General features: G+C 37.1%; 1 protein-coding gene across 10 annotated transcripts in view; it reads left to right on the top strand.

Annotated features, from left to right (window-relative positions):
• The window catches only part of CCDC88A (coiled-coil domain containing 88A), a 157,663-nt gene that overhangs the window by 1,264 nt on the left and 143,293 nt on the right, over positions 1-13,106 (top strand). The window lies entirely within an intron of this gene.

Below are 13,106 nucleotides of genomic sequence, written 5' to 3'. Positions count from 1 at the left end.
ATTTATCCCAACCCAGTAATTATACCTCTTAAAATTGTGAAATTTTAATTTTTCATTCTGCGACTCATGCATTGTCACTTATTGTCTTCAGTGTTGAAATCCAAACCATATTGTGTCCTCTTTGATAATTTGGTAAAAAGAGAAGGGAATCTAGCTTCCTAAGGAAAAAAGTCTTCACGGTAAAGTTATGTACATTTGATGCAGAAATGGTTACTAACCTTTGTATCTAAAAATAAATGGCTCGCATTTAAAACTGGTGAAGTAATAACATTTCAGAAGAGAGAATTTCAAACAGTTCTGCTTGGTGAAGAAGACTGTTGCTGTAGCAAGTACTTAAATGCCTATTAAAACTCATCTGATTAAATAATTTATTGTGTCGTTTATTAGATTGCTTAATATTTTGGGGGTCATTTTAAGATATTCTTAGAAGTTTTGAAATGCAGGTAACTGAAGTCTTGACAGATGATGATTTAGTGGGCAAATCTTTTGTCTTATGTTTCTAATATTGGGTTTGTATTAAGTAAGAAGGCGCATTTTTGAGATGGGAATTGAATATTGAAATATTGATAAACTGAATCAGTGAAACAAAAATTCCATCTTTGTCATTTGAGGTATTGTAAAATATATGAATTCTGAGTACTTCAGTATAGGTTATCAAACAAAGTACAGTTGCACTCAAAATAGTATGTATTTAGTCTTATTTCTTTTGAATAGATTATAAGAGTCGTTTGGAACTTTTGATTTCAAGACATTCTTTTATGTATATGAGAGTTTAGTGCATTTTTAGTAAATATGTGTTACTAGAGAATAAGTATTGTTTTGCTCTAATGATGTTATTTATAACATTTCATTTCTGTATTTTATTGGAAATTATTTTTCTGTTTAATAGAGGGCAGAAGTCAAATCTAAAAATAACTGTCTCAGTGATATCTTCTCAGTCTTTGTACCCAAAGAGATTTGTGTGATGTTTTTCATATATATGTTGATTCCACAGGGAGGTATTATCCTACTGTACACTTTCCAAAGCATTTTATTTGTATAGGCACCTGAACAAATGCGTATGTTATCTAAATTTGTGTATATATTTTTTCCTTCTACGAAAGGAAAGAGGAAAAAGGAATGTAGAAATTCTTTCCAGGGATAGTAAATATTTTTGACAGCTCTCCCATAGAACTATTTTTTTTTTTTTGTCTTTGAAATATCTCACTATTTCCAAAGCAAAATGGTAGAATAATTAAATTGAACTCTGTTTTAGGGAAAACACATGACAGGAAGGTTAGCCACTACAGTAGCTACTTAGAACTTGTTCCTCTATATCTTTTCACTTGTTTTTAAACACAAAATTTGAAGTTGTGTGCTGATCCCTAAAAGATCGATGTGCTTACAAAAATACGAAAGTATATTACTTCAGTTTTCCACTTTAGTGGCTTTTATTTGAAAGATTCCTTTTTTTTCCCAAAATATATTTAGATTTTTTGAGTTCTGAATAAGTTATCTGTGGTTCTAAGGACAGACACTTCACTTGTTTCTACATTCAGTACAGTTTTATACTTTAAAAAATATATATATATATTTCGTAACTAATGGTATTCTATAATAGTGGTTGCTGGGTTGTTGTTTGGGGAGAACTAGCTAGCTCCTTTCCAAACCTCAATCTGCTTCTGTGTTTTCAGTTCCACCTCTCAGTTTCTTTTAAAAGTTTTTTCAGTGTCCTAATTTTGCTCTGAATGACCTAAATACATTAAAGGGGAAAAAAAATTAAGATAAAAAGGAAAAGTTATGTTTCTACTTTTTTGTGTGTGGCTAATTTGCTAAAATAAGATAAATACAAATTTACTTGAATGAATTTTATTGATATGGTAACAAAATATACATTGTTTTAAAAGTTATGTTTTGTTAATTTTTAAGTCATTAGGATTTTTGTGAAGTTCTTTGCTCAAATAATGTTTGATTTAATATATTCTCTTAAAGTGCCAGTTGAAAATCTGTACTCTAGATTACATTTGGTTATAGAATATGTGAGAATCCTTTTTAAATGAAGCTGTTTATATATATATATATTTTTTTTCTTTATGTTTCTTGTACTTGGTGGGTTTATATTTCTCATCAACTTTGGAAAATTTTTGACCATTATTTACTATATTATTTTTGGCCCCGTTCACTCTTTGGGAACTCCGATTACATGTATATTAGGCTGTTTGATGTTGTCTTAAAGCTTATGATACTCTCATCATTTTTTTTTTTTCAGTCTTTTTTTTATGATTGATTTTGGATACTCTGTTGCCGTATCTTTATAGTTTATTGCTATATTTTCAAGTTCACTAATTTTTTTCTTCTCCAGTATTTAATCTACTGTTATTAATCCCATCCAATCTATTTTTTGTTTTAGACATTATAGTTTCATCTCTAGAAATTTGGTCTTATATTTTCCACACGCTGTCTTTCCTTTAGATTCTTCATCATAAAAAATACAATATAATAGCTGGTTTAATGTCCTTATCTATAAGTTCTGTCATCTGTGTCATTTCTGAGTCAGTTTAAATTGATTGATTTTTCTCCTCATTTAGGGACTATGTTTTCCTGCTGTGCATGCCTGGTAATTTTTGATTGAATGCCAGACATTTGAAATTTTAAATTGTAGTTGGGTGCTGATATTTTTTGTATTCCTGTAAGTGTTCTTGAGCTTTGTTCTAGGATGCAGTTAAGTTACTTGGAAATGGTTTGAGCTTTTAGTATTTTTTAAGTTTTTTTAGGCAGTACCAGGGTAATGTTTAGTTTGGGGCTAATTTTGAGTCAAAACCCTTCTGAGTATTCTGACTGGTGGAAACAGGAACTATTCCTGGCCCTGGGTGAGCTCTGAGTGTTATTCCTTCTTATCATTTTTGGTGGTTCTTTCCCAGTGCTTGGGTACTTTCCTCACACTTAAATACTGATAAGTACTCATCGGAAGACCTGAGGATACCATCTGCATATGTTTGGATCTTTCTCTCTGTGCAGTGGGCTACTCTCAGGTACTCTGCTCTGCATACTCTAGCCACCTCCCATCAGTTTTACCTCTTCAGCTCAGGGAGACCACTGTACTCTGCCTGGGTTTCCCCTTCCTGTTCTGTGGCTTGGGAACTCTTTCCAGCCAGTAATGTCGGGCAATTATAGGGCTCACCTTGTTTGTTTCCAACTATCAGGGATTACTGTCCTTTGTTGCCTGATGTCCAGTGTCTTGAAAAACATTTCATGTATTATTTGTTTCATCCAAGAGGGTTCCTGTTATTCCATTATGGCCTGAAGTGAAAATCTGTTTATACACTTTTAGTTACATTTTTTGCCCTGCCAATCTTATATTACTACTTTCAGATGTGACACAGAATTTTGTTATAGGAGCTTTGTCGTAGAATTTTTTTCATTTGAAGTTTTATTAAGAATAAGAATATTGATTAATTTAGTGATTAGAATTGCCATTTTGACCAGAATCTGAAAGTAAAGAGTTGGACTTCTTCATGACAGTTTACTGACTTCGCTTTTTAATATCTGAGTCTGTTCCCACACTTGGAATTTACTGACTTAAAAGATGAATCCTGGAATTCATGAGGTAGCTCCTGAATCAAAGAATCTCTTTAAGGATCTGTGACATAGCATCAGTCCTCTTTAACTAATGGAAAGGGGAAGCTATTTAGAGATCTGAAATGATGGCTAACTCTTCTGTGTGCTGCAGGGCATTCTCCTACTTCAAGCAATGAAATCTTTTTTCCTCATTGCAGTTGTTGGATACAGGGCTTGGTAACAGTGAAGTAGAAATAAAAATTTTCCTGTTTGAGGTATCATTCAATTCTGAAATCAAAATAATACTGTGATTTTTTAAGGAATTTGAGACATTGCACTTAATTTCATAATCCACACGTTCAAGAAGTTTGCTATTCATATCACATAAGCAGTTGAAAATATGGATCTTAGTGTTTTTTTTAAACAAATCAATTTTATTGATACATATTAATAAAGCGTATATTTTATCCAAAGTGTACAATCAGTGGTATTTGGTATGATCACATAGCTGTATGCTTATCACTTCAATAATTATTAAAGCATTTTCAGTATTTCAATAATAATAAAAAACAGACAAGAAACTTACCTCTCAAACTCTCTGTTTACTCTGCTGTACATAAGCTGCTATTTCTGGCAATTCTTTTTTTTTTTATTTTTTAAAGATTTATTTATTCATTTATTTCTCTCCCCTTCCCCCCCACCCTGGTTGTCTGTTCTCTGTGTCTATTTGCTGTGCCTTCTTTGTCCGCTTCTGTTGTTGTCAGCGGTACGGGAATCTGTGTTTCTTTTTGTTGCGTCATCTTGTTGTGTCAGCTCTCCGTGTGTGTGGCACCATTCCTGTGCAGGCTGCACTTTCTTTCACGCTGGGCGGCTCTCCTTACGGGGTGCACTCCTTGCGCGTGAGGCTCTCCTATGCGGGGGACACCCCTGCATGGCAGGGCATTCCTTGCGCGCATTAACACTGCGCGTGGGCCAGCTCCACATGGGTCAAGGAGGCTCGGGGTTTGAACTGCAGACCTCCCATGTGGTAGACAGATGCCCTAACCACTGGGCTAAGTCTGCCGCCTATTTCTGGCAATTCTTGCACAATTATTTATTTGTTTATTAAGCAGTTTTATTGAGATATAGTCACATACCTTATGATCTATCCAAAGTGTATAATCAATGACTTTTAGTATAATCACAATGTTGTATATTCATCATCTCAAAAATTTTAGAACAATTTCGTTACTTTCAAAAGAAAGACTCCACGCCTCTTAGCATTCCTTCCCTGGCCCTACATAAACACTAATCTAATTTCATCTTTATAAATTGATTTATATTTACATTTTATATAAATGGAATCATACAATATGTAGTGCTCTGTGTCTGGTCTCCTTCACTGTTTTTTTTTAATGTGATATTAACACTTTGTAATATTAACCTGCATTTGTTCAGCTTCAAAGAAAAACAGTCTTATAAATGCAACTTTACTCATATTCATATTTCACATAATATATTTATATTTCACATAATATATTTAGTTTATAATAGGACAGTCATACAGTATTTGTCGTTTGTGTCTGGCTTGCTTCACTCCACATAATGTCCTCCAAGTTCATCCATGTTGTCATACGTTTCATGAGTTCATTTCTTCTTACCGCTGCATGATATTCCATTGTGTGTATACTTCACAATTTGTTTATCCATTCATCAGTTGATGGACATCTGGGCTGTTTCCAACTTTTGCCTACCGTGAGGCTCTTAGTGTTTTAAATACTGAGATAATTGTTAATAATGTGTGAATAATATTTAGAATTACTCTATAATTCAACTCCATTAAATAGCTGTAGAAATTTATGCTTGGATTAGTTGGTAATTGTGATGAACTTGTTATGGCTTTCTTCTTTTAGAATCTTGAGTTCTATGAAAATCTTTTTTAGTTTTTAATTAAACCCTTGACACATGGTCATCCAACTTCTGCTTATGTAGTTCCTGAAAGTTCACCCAAAGAAACCATTTATCTAATAGAGGAAGTTGACTGAGAAGTGTTTCTTTGTCCTGTCAGTGCTTAAGATTTCAAAAGTGGATTGTGCTAACTCTATGACTCTACAATATCCCTAAAATGACAGAAGAGACTTTCTTACCAAGTATGGCATTGACTCTGAATTTTGGTGTTGTTACCCTCAGCTCTGCTCATTGGCCTCATAGTTTTGGTTTTAGTTTACCGTGTCTTTAAAAAAAACCAGACATGTAGTCTGAGTTGCAAACTTATTACTAAGTTCTGCAGATGTATCTCGTAAATATTTCTTAGATGTGTTCCTGACTCTTGGTTTAATGCATTATCTCCTGACTGGTCTTACCACTTTCAAATTGTCCTCCTATCTGTGGTCATATGAAGAAACTTGGTAAAACAAAGATTATATCATGTCACGCTCTTGATAAAACGTTTCAGTAGCTTTATACTCCCTTTGGAGTGAACAGATTACTTTAGCATTCAGATCCCTTTGTTATCTGACTGCTGCCAGCTTCTCCAGCTTCATCTTTGCATGCTAGCATTCTTCAATGCATAGCCTAAGATTGAGCAAACTTGTAGTTTCCAAGACATGCTGTGTTCTCATATGTCTCTGTGCCTTTCTGTGTACCTTTCCCTTTCATGGAATGCATTCCTACCTCTTGCTATATTGCTTTGTTTAAATGATTCCTATTTATCCTTCAAAATTGCTCCTTTGCCATTCCGTGGCTCATCTTAGGCTAAGTACTCCTCCTTGTGCTTCTATAGGACCACATACATACTTTGGTGATAGCATTTATCTCACTGTATTGCATTTCTTAGTTGGATTGTCCCTACTAACTAGTTTGTAAGTTTCTTGTAGCCAGGCACTATATTTTTCATTTCTGTCTTCTTATCTTAGTACTTGACATACATTAAGTTCTTAATACATTTCTGATTAATGAATGAATAATAGGCTATCAAGTAAAATGGAATGAATTTGACCTTGGAATCAGAAACACTTGAGTTCATTTCTAACTGTACTACTTCTAAATGTGTGATCTTAAACAATATACTTAACAATTTACTCCAGATCTCAATTTCTCAATCTGTAAAATGGGAGGCAATGTTTCCTTCCATTGGAGGATGTTGAGGGGAGGTGCTAAGATTAGACATAATACCTACTAAGGCAGGGATAATATTGTTCTGTTTTGTTGACCACTGTATCCCCAGTGCTGGTTGTAATTTCTCAATTTCCTCACTTATAAACTAGGGATAAAAGAATTACAGACTTATTATGGAAATCAAATAGGATAATTTATGCACAATGCCTAGCATATATTAAGTATTCAATAAATGTTAGCTCTTGATATCCTTATATTTTATTTCTATTATTATTATAATAATTTTTCCCTAAACTGCCCTTCCTCCTTTCTTTGCTTAGCAGATACCTACCTACTTTTTAACACCTTATTTAGTACATTAGCAGAGTTACTTGCTCTCTTCCCTAGGGTCACATAGCACCTTTCCCAAACTGTTAAAGTGCTTCCCCTACTAGATTGTTGGCTTTTAGAAGCTAGAGATTTTGTCTTACACATCACTAGCACAAACAATTAAGTTTGCTTTTAGGATTTATGAGATAAATTTGCCTGGACTGAGAAGCAGATGTGGCTCAAGCAACTGAGCTCCTACCTACCATGTGAGAGCTGAGAAGTTTGGTTCCCGGGGCCTCCTAAAGAATACAGTGAGCTGGCACAACTGGCGGGCATGGCGAGCTGACACAACAAGGTGATGCAACAAGAGACAAAAGAAGAAAAACATAATGAGAAACACAACAAGGCAGGGAGAAGAGGTTCCTGGTGCCTCCTAAGAAAAAAGACAAGCGAGACTGAGCTGATGTGACAAGCAGTTGTGGCAAGCTGACACAAAAAGATGACACAAGAAGAGACACAAGAAGAAAAACATAATGAGAGACGCAACAAAGGAGGGAATGGAAGTGGCTCAAGCAATTAGGTGCTTTCCTCCCACACGGAAGCTCCTACTTCAGTTCCTGGTATCTCCTAAAGAAACGAAGATGAACAGACACAGCAAGTGAAACAACAAGAGGGTGGGGAGAAATAAATAAATAGTAAAATATTTTTTAAAAAATTTGCCTGGACAGAAGTTTTTAAAAGGAATGCTTTAATAATTTGTCAAGCTGCCAATTTTCTGTTATTTTTTGAAGCTGAAATAAAGTTTACCAAAAAAAACAAATGATTTTACTTATATTAAGTCTGGGGAAGCGGATGTGGCTCAAGTGATTGGGTTTTTGCCTACCATTTGGGAGGACCTAGATTTGATCCCTGGGGCCTCCTGGTAAAAAATATGCCCACGTGGCGAGTCAGTGCCTGCGTGGTGAGCCGAGTGCCTGTGCAAGTGAGTCACGCAGCAAGATGATGATGCAACAAAAGAGGGACAAAGGGGAGAGTCAAGGTGAGGTGCAACAGAAACCAGGAACTGAGGTCGTACAAATGATAGAGAATCTCTGTCCGTATAAGATGTCCCCAGGCTTGAATCCTGGTGAATCCTAGAAGAGAGAAAATGAGAAGAGAAGACAAAAAGAGAGGTAGGTACAGAAGATCACACAGTGAATGGACACAGACAGGAAAAATAGCAGGGTGGGGAGGGGGAGGGAAAAAATAGTAAGACTGTCTAATATTCAGTTTAGTCAATAATAAACTAACTGCTTCTCAGGAGACAGTATGGTATAGAGGGAAAAAATGTGGACTTGAGAGTTAGGTTTAAGTACTAAATCTGTCACTTAATATATTATTTAACCAGTTATTGAAATTAGTAAACAACTGTACTATTCTCTTTATTTCTGATTTTATTCCTATGCCACATTAGCTCTGTTTTGACAACTCAGTAATTAATAAAGCTAGGCTGATGAAATTCATCAACTTTATTCTGAATGGGAAGAGCCCTACCCTCAACATTTGTGGGGTCCATGGCAAACATTTATTTACACAGTCTGCTAAAAAGTAAATTATAAACCAGGCCAACAAATCATTAATACATTCTGGCCTTTTATCTGGATAAATATTTTCTTAACGCCTAAAAGGTAAGGTTCAAATTTAGAATTTATGAAATTTAGATTTCATAAACTCACAGTTTGACTCCAGAATATGTTAGAGTCCAACCCTCTTATTCCCCCATTCCTGGCTCTGTCTGTGGACATCCCTCCCAGCATGCATGCCCAAGGTCCAAGCTCTAGTGCTCCCTCTCCCAAACAGCTCTTCCTTGGCCCAAGGGTATACACACATCTATAGCTTTGTTCCCCTTAAGGAGGACAGACCTAGGGAAGAGGCCTGTGCTGTCCCTGAAACTGGATTAGGGGTGTTTGGGCAAGAAATTCCAGAGTCCTAGGTAGCTGGAGTGTCATCTAGAAGGGAGGAATGTGGGCATGTCCCATTGTTTCTGTGGACTCCTAGTCCAGTGAGGGGACGTGGCCTGAAGAGAGGCACAGTGGGCCCCAGAGCAGAGATGACCCCTCTTGCGGGGATCTCTTCAGTGAGAGGGATATTAGATGGTTCATTGAAAGATCAGTTCATTCTGTGAATAGTTTCTAGTACTCATGGTATGCCAAACTCTCTGCAAGGTGCTGGGGATATGAAGCTGAATAAGGTATGGTTTTCCCCTGCTTCCCCTGTCCCAGTAAGGGGGACAAACATGTAAATGAGTTACAGTGTGAGATATGTGCTATATAGTGTAATTATGTTCTTGATATAGTGTTTGCACAAAGAAGGAAAGATTATGTGGAGGAAAGTCTTCTTGGAGGAGATAACATTTGAGCTGGAACATGAAAGTTGATGAGGAATAATTGGGGGGAGTAGGAATCTTAGATGGTGGCAGGGTGGGAGGAAGGACATTTTAAGCAAAACATTAAAAAAGGCATGACAATGTGAGTAAAAATGTTGGAATCAGGGAACTGCAGAGTGTTTTGGGTGGCTAAAGCATAGATTGTATGCTTCTTGCATATAGGAAATGAATTTGAGGTGGTTGGAGTGGGAAAGGACGCAGATCATTTTAGGCCTTTAATACACCGTGTATTATTATTAGTCAGGGTTCTCTAGGGAAATACAACCAACAGGGATATCTGTTAATAGTATGTGATTTTATAAACTTGTCTCATACAACGGTGCGGATGCACAAGTCCAAATTCCTTAGGGCAGGCTACAAGCCAGGGACTCAGATGAAGGTCCTCGTTGAATTCCCCAGGAAATGCTGTCTATCTGAAGTAGAGATGGGGATTCTCTTTGAATGCTGAAATCACTTATCCTTTTAAGGCCTTCAGCAGATTGGATGATACCTCACTCATGTTGATGGCAATCTCCTCAATTAATTATAGATATAATCAGCCATGTATACAATAAACTCACTGATGATTAAAGCCCATGAAGTTATATTGTATTACAATTAGCCCAGTGCTTACTTGACCAAACAACTGGGCATCATTAGCTGGCCGAGTTGACACATTTGCCTAGCCATTGCACTGTGCTAAGGAGGTTGGATTTTTCCTGTAGTGTTTCTCAAACTGTGTCCACAGATTCCCTTGGGAGATCTGTGAGTACTTTTAGAATTTTAATTTTTGTATTATCATCTCAATAATCTAAGTTTTCCCCCCTAGAGATAATGACAATTTTTTTTGTGTGATTAATGACTATTGGTGATAAATCACAGTTGAAAGATTTTTTCATAGACTAAGACTAGTTTCTTAAGCTCAGACTGGGCCTATTGACTCCTAAGATGTCTATGGACATGTCCTCAAATATCTTTGATAATTTTGATTCTTTAAAAGATTTAAAAGCAATATAGGACTACTGCAGAACTTCAGAAGGAACTTAAACCAATATGATGTGCATTTTAGAAATATTGGTTTAAGTGCCAAGCTATAAAATAATGACAGAACTAAGATAACAGTGATGTAATAGAGGTGATATTGAAGAATCATAAGAACCTTGAAGTAATGATCACATACCATATTGATATGGAAGATGAGGGAGAAGGATGAATCTAGGTAACTTGATGGAAGATGAAGGAGAAGGATGAATCTAGGTAACTACCAAGTTTTTTACTTGGATAAAGAGTGGATGGCTGTGCTTTTTTTTTTTTTAAAGATTTATTTTTTATTTTTTTCTCTTCCCTCCCCCCCGCCAGTTGTCTGCTTTCTGTGTCTATTCACTGTGTATTCTTGTGTCTGCTTGTGTTCTTATCAGTGACACCCAGAATCTGTGTCTCGTTTTGTTGCATCATCTTGCTGTGTCAGCTCTCCATGTGTGCGGTGCCATTCCTGGGCAGGCTACACTTTTTTCATGCTGGGCGGCTCTCCTTACAGAGTGCACTCTTTGTGCGTGGGGCTCCCCTACGCGGAGACACCCCTGCATGGCACAGCACTCCTTGGTGCATCAGCACTGCACGTGGGCCAGCTTATAACATGGGTCAGGAGGCCCTGGGTTTGAACCTTGGACCTTCCATGTGGTAGGCAGACACCCTGTCCATTGGGCCAAATCCACTTCCTGATGGCCATGCTTTTAATCAGTAAGACACAGAAGGAGGAAAGATTCAGGGAAGAGAAATAGAAAATAAGGTATGATTCAATTTGGAATGTCTGTGAATATTGAGAAATGTCCTATGGACAGGTCTGGAACTTAAGAGAAAGGTCTAGAAAAGAGATAGAGATATGAGAATTAGAATTAGCTTTTAAGTTTGTAATAGAGGTGGTGACACAGGTGTCAGAAAAAATACAGGAGAAGGTCAAGGACAGATCCTGGGAAAAGCAGCATTTAAAAGACTGGAATGTTTGACAAAAGTGGAAAAATTTTGCATGAATTCTGGGAGGACATGACGAAGGCAGTTAAAGAGACTACAAGTTTTGTCACGCAGGGTTGATGACTTACTTGAGATTGGGATACCTTATACATTTGTGGAGCCAGTCAGCATGGTTGAGTAGTTTATCCAGTAATGCTTAGGTGCTCAGAAGCTGACAAAAAGATCGATAGGGTTTATTAGGAGTTGAGGCTTTCATAAATAGATGTGGGGTGGGAGATTAAAATGTACTAGAGATTCTTAGGTTTGTGTTTAAAATGACTAGAGTATGAGCATTTAAAGTGGGGAGGAAAGCAAATATCATAAGGAGGAGACAGACTGGAGAATGAAGTGTAGGTTTAAAAATGAGAGAGAGAATAGAAAGGAAAGGAGATTAAGGTCAGAGGAGGCTATCAGAATTAGAAAATTTGGAGGTTGTGCAGTTCTGAATTGTGATTAAGGCCTAGATTTAGACCATACTAAAGGGTGGATAGAATGGAGTAGAGTGAATGTAAATAAAATTGAGAAGGAACTTCCTTCCTGATTTCTTATAAAGCTATAATCTCTTGAATACCAGTAAGGTAGAAATGAATATTTTGGACTGAAATAGAAAAGTGGGCAATTAGAGAATAAATAGCTAATTTTTACATTACTAGAATAAATTTTCAAAGTTTGTGAATACTGTATTTACAAAATATAAATTACAGCACATCTAAGTTCTCACCATAAATAAGGACTCTTATTCACACTTGAATTCCAGTCATCTTCCCCAATTGGGAAAGGATCAGAATTACAGATTGAGTACAAATAATTGTACCTTTATTCTTTTTTATTTTTTAAAGATTTATTTTATTCCCCCCCGTTGTCTGTTCTCTGTGTCCACTCGCTGTGTTTTCTTCTGTGTCTGCTTGCACCCTTGGTGGCACTGGGAAACTGCGTCTCTTTTTTGTTGCAGCATCTTGCTGTGTCAGCTCTCCATGGGTACGGTTCCACTCCTGGGTGGGCTGCGCTTTTTTCATAAGGGGTGGCTCTCCTTGCAGGGTGCAGTCCTTGCTCCTATGCTGGGGCATCCCTGCATGACACAGCACTCCTTGCCCCTACGCAGAGGCACCCTTGCATGGCACAGCACTCCTTGAATGTGCAGCTTTGCATCTTGGCCAGCTTACCACATTGGTCAGGAGGCCCTGGGTATTGAACCCTGGACCTTCCATATGGTAGATGGACGCTGTATCAGTTGAACCATGTCCGCTCCCCATATACCTTTATTCTTAAGCTCTCGAAAATTCTTTTTTCTTCTTCTAGAAACAATACTTACTGTGATAGCTAGAAAAATGCCTCCGCCAGAGATGTCAATGACCTACTCCCTAATGTTACACTGGTGTACATTGTTATATGGCAAAATGAACTCTGTAAATGTAATCAAGGTTACAGACCTTAAAATAGGGAGATTATCATAGATTATTTGTGTGGGTTTAATGTAATCAAATGGGCCCTTAGAAGTAGAAGTAGAGGAAGCGGATGTGGCTCAAGCAGTTGGGCACCCACCTGCCACATGTGAGGTTCCAGGTTCAGTTCGAGCTGCCTCCTAAAGAAGATGAGCAAGACAGCAAGTTGATGCGATGGGCTGACGCAACAAGATGATACCATGAGATGATACAGCGAAGAGACACAACAAGGAAAACACAATGAGAGACATAATAAGCAGGGAGCAGAGGTGGCTGAAGTGATTGGGCCCACATAGGAGGTCCTAGGT

The sequence above is a fragment of the Dasypus novemcinctus genome, chromosome 17, assembly GCF_030445035.2.
Source record: "Dasypus novemcinctus isolate mDasNov1 chromosome 17, mDasNov1.1.hap2, whole genome shotgun sequence".
Lineage (NCBI taxonomy): Eukaryota > Metazoa > Chordata > Mammalia > Cingulata > Dasypodidae > Dasypus > Dasypus novemcinctus.
This window is presented reverse-complemented; position numbering and strand designations above follow the sequence as displayed.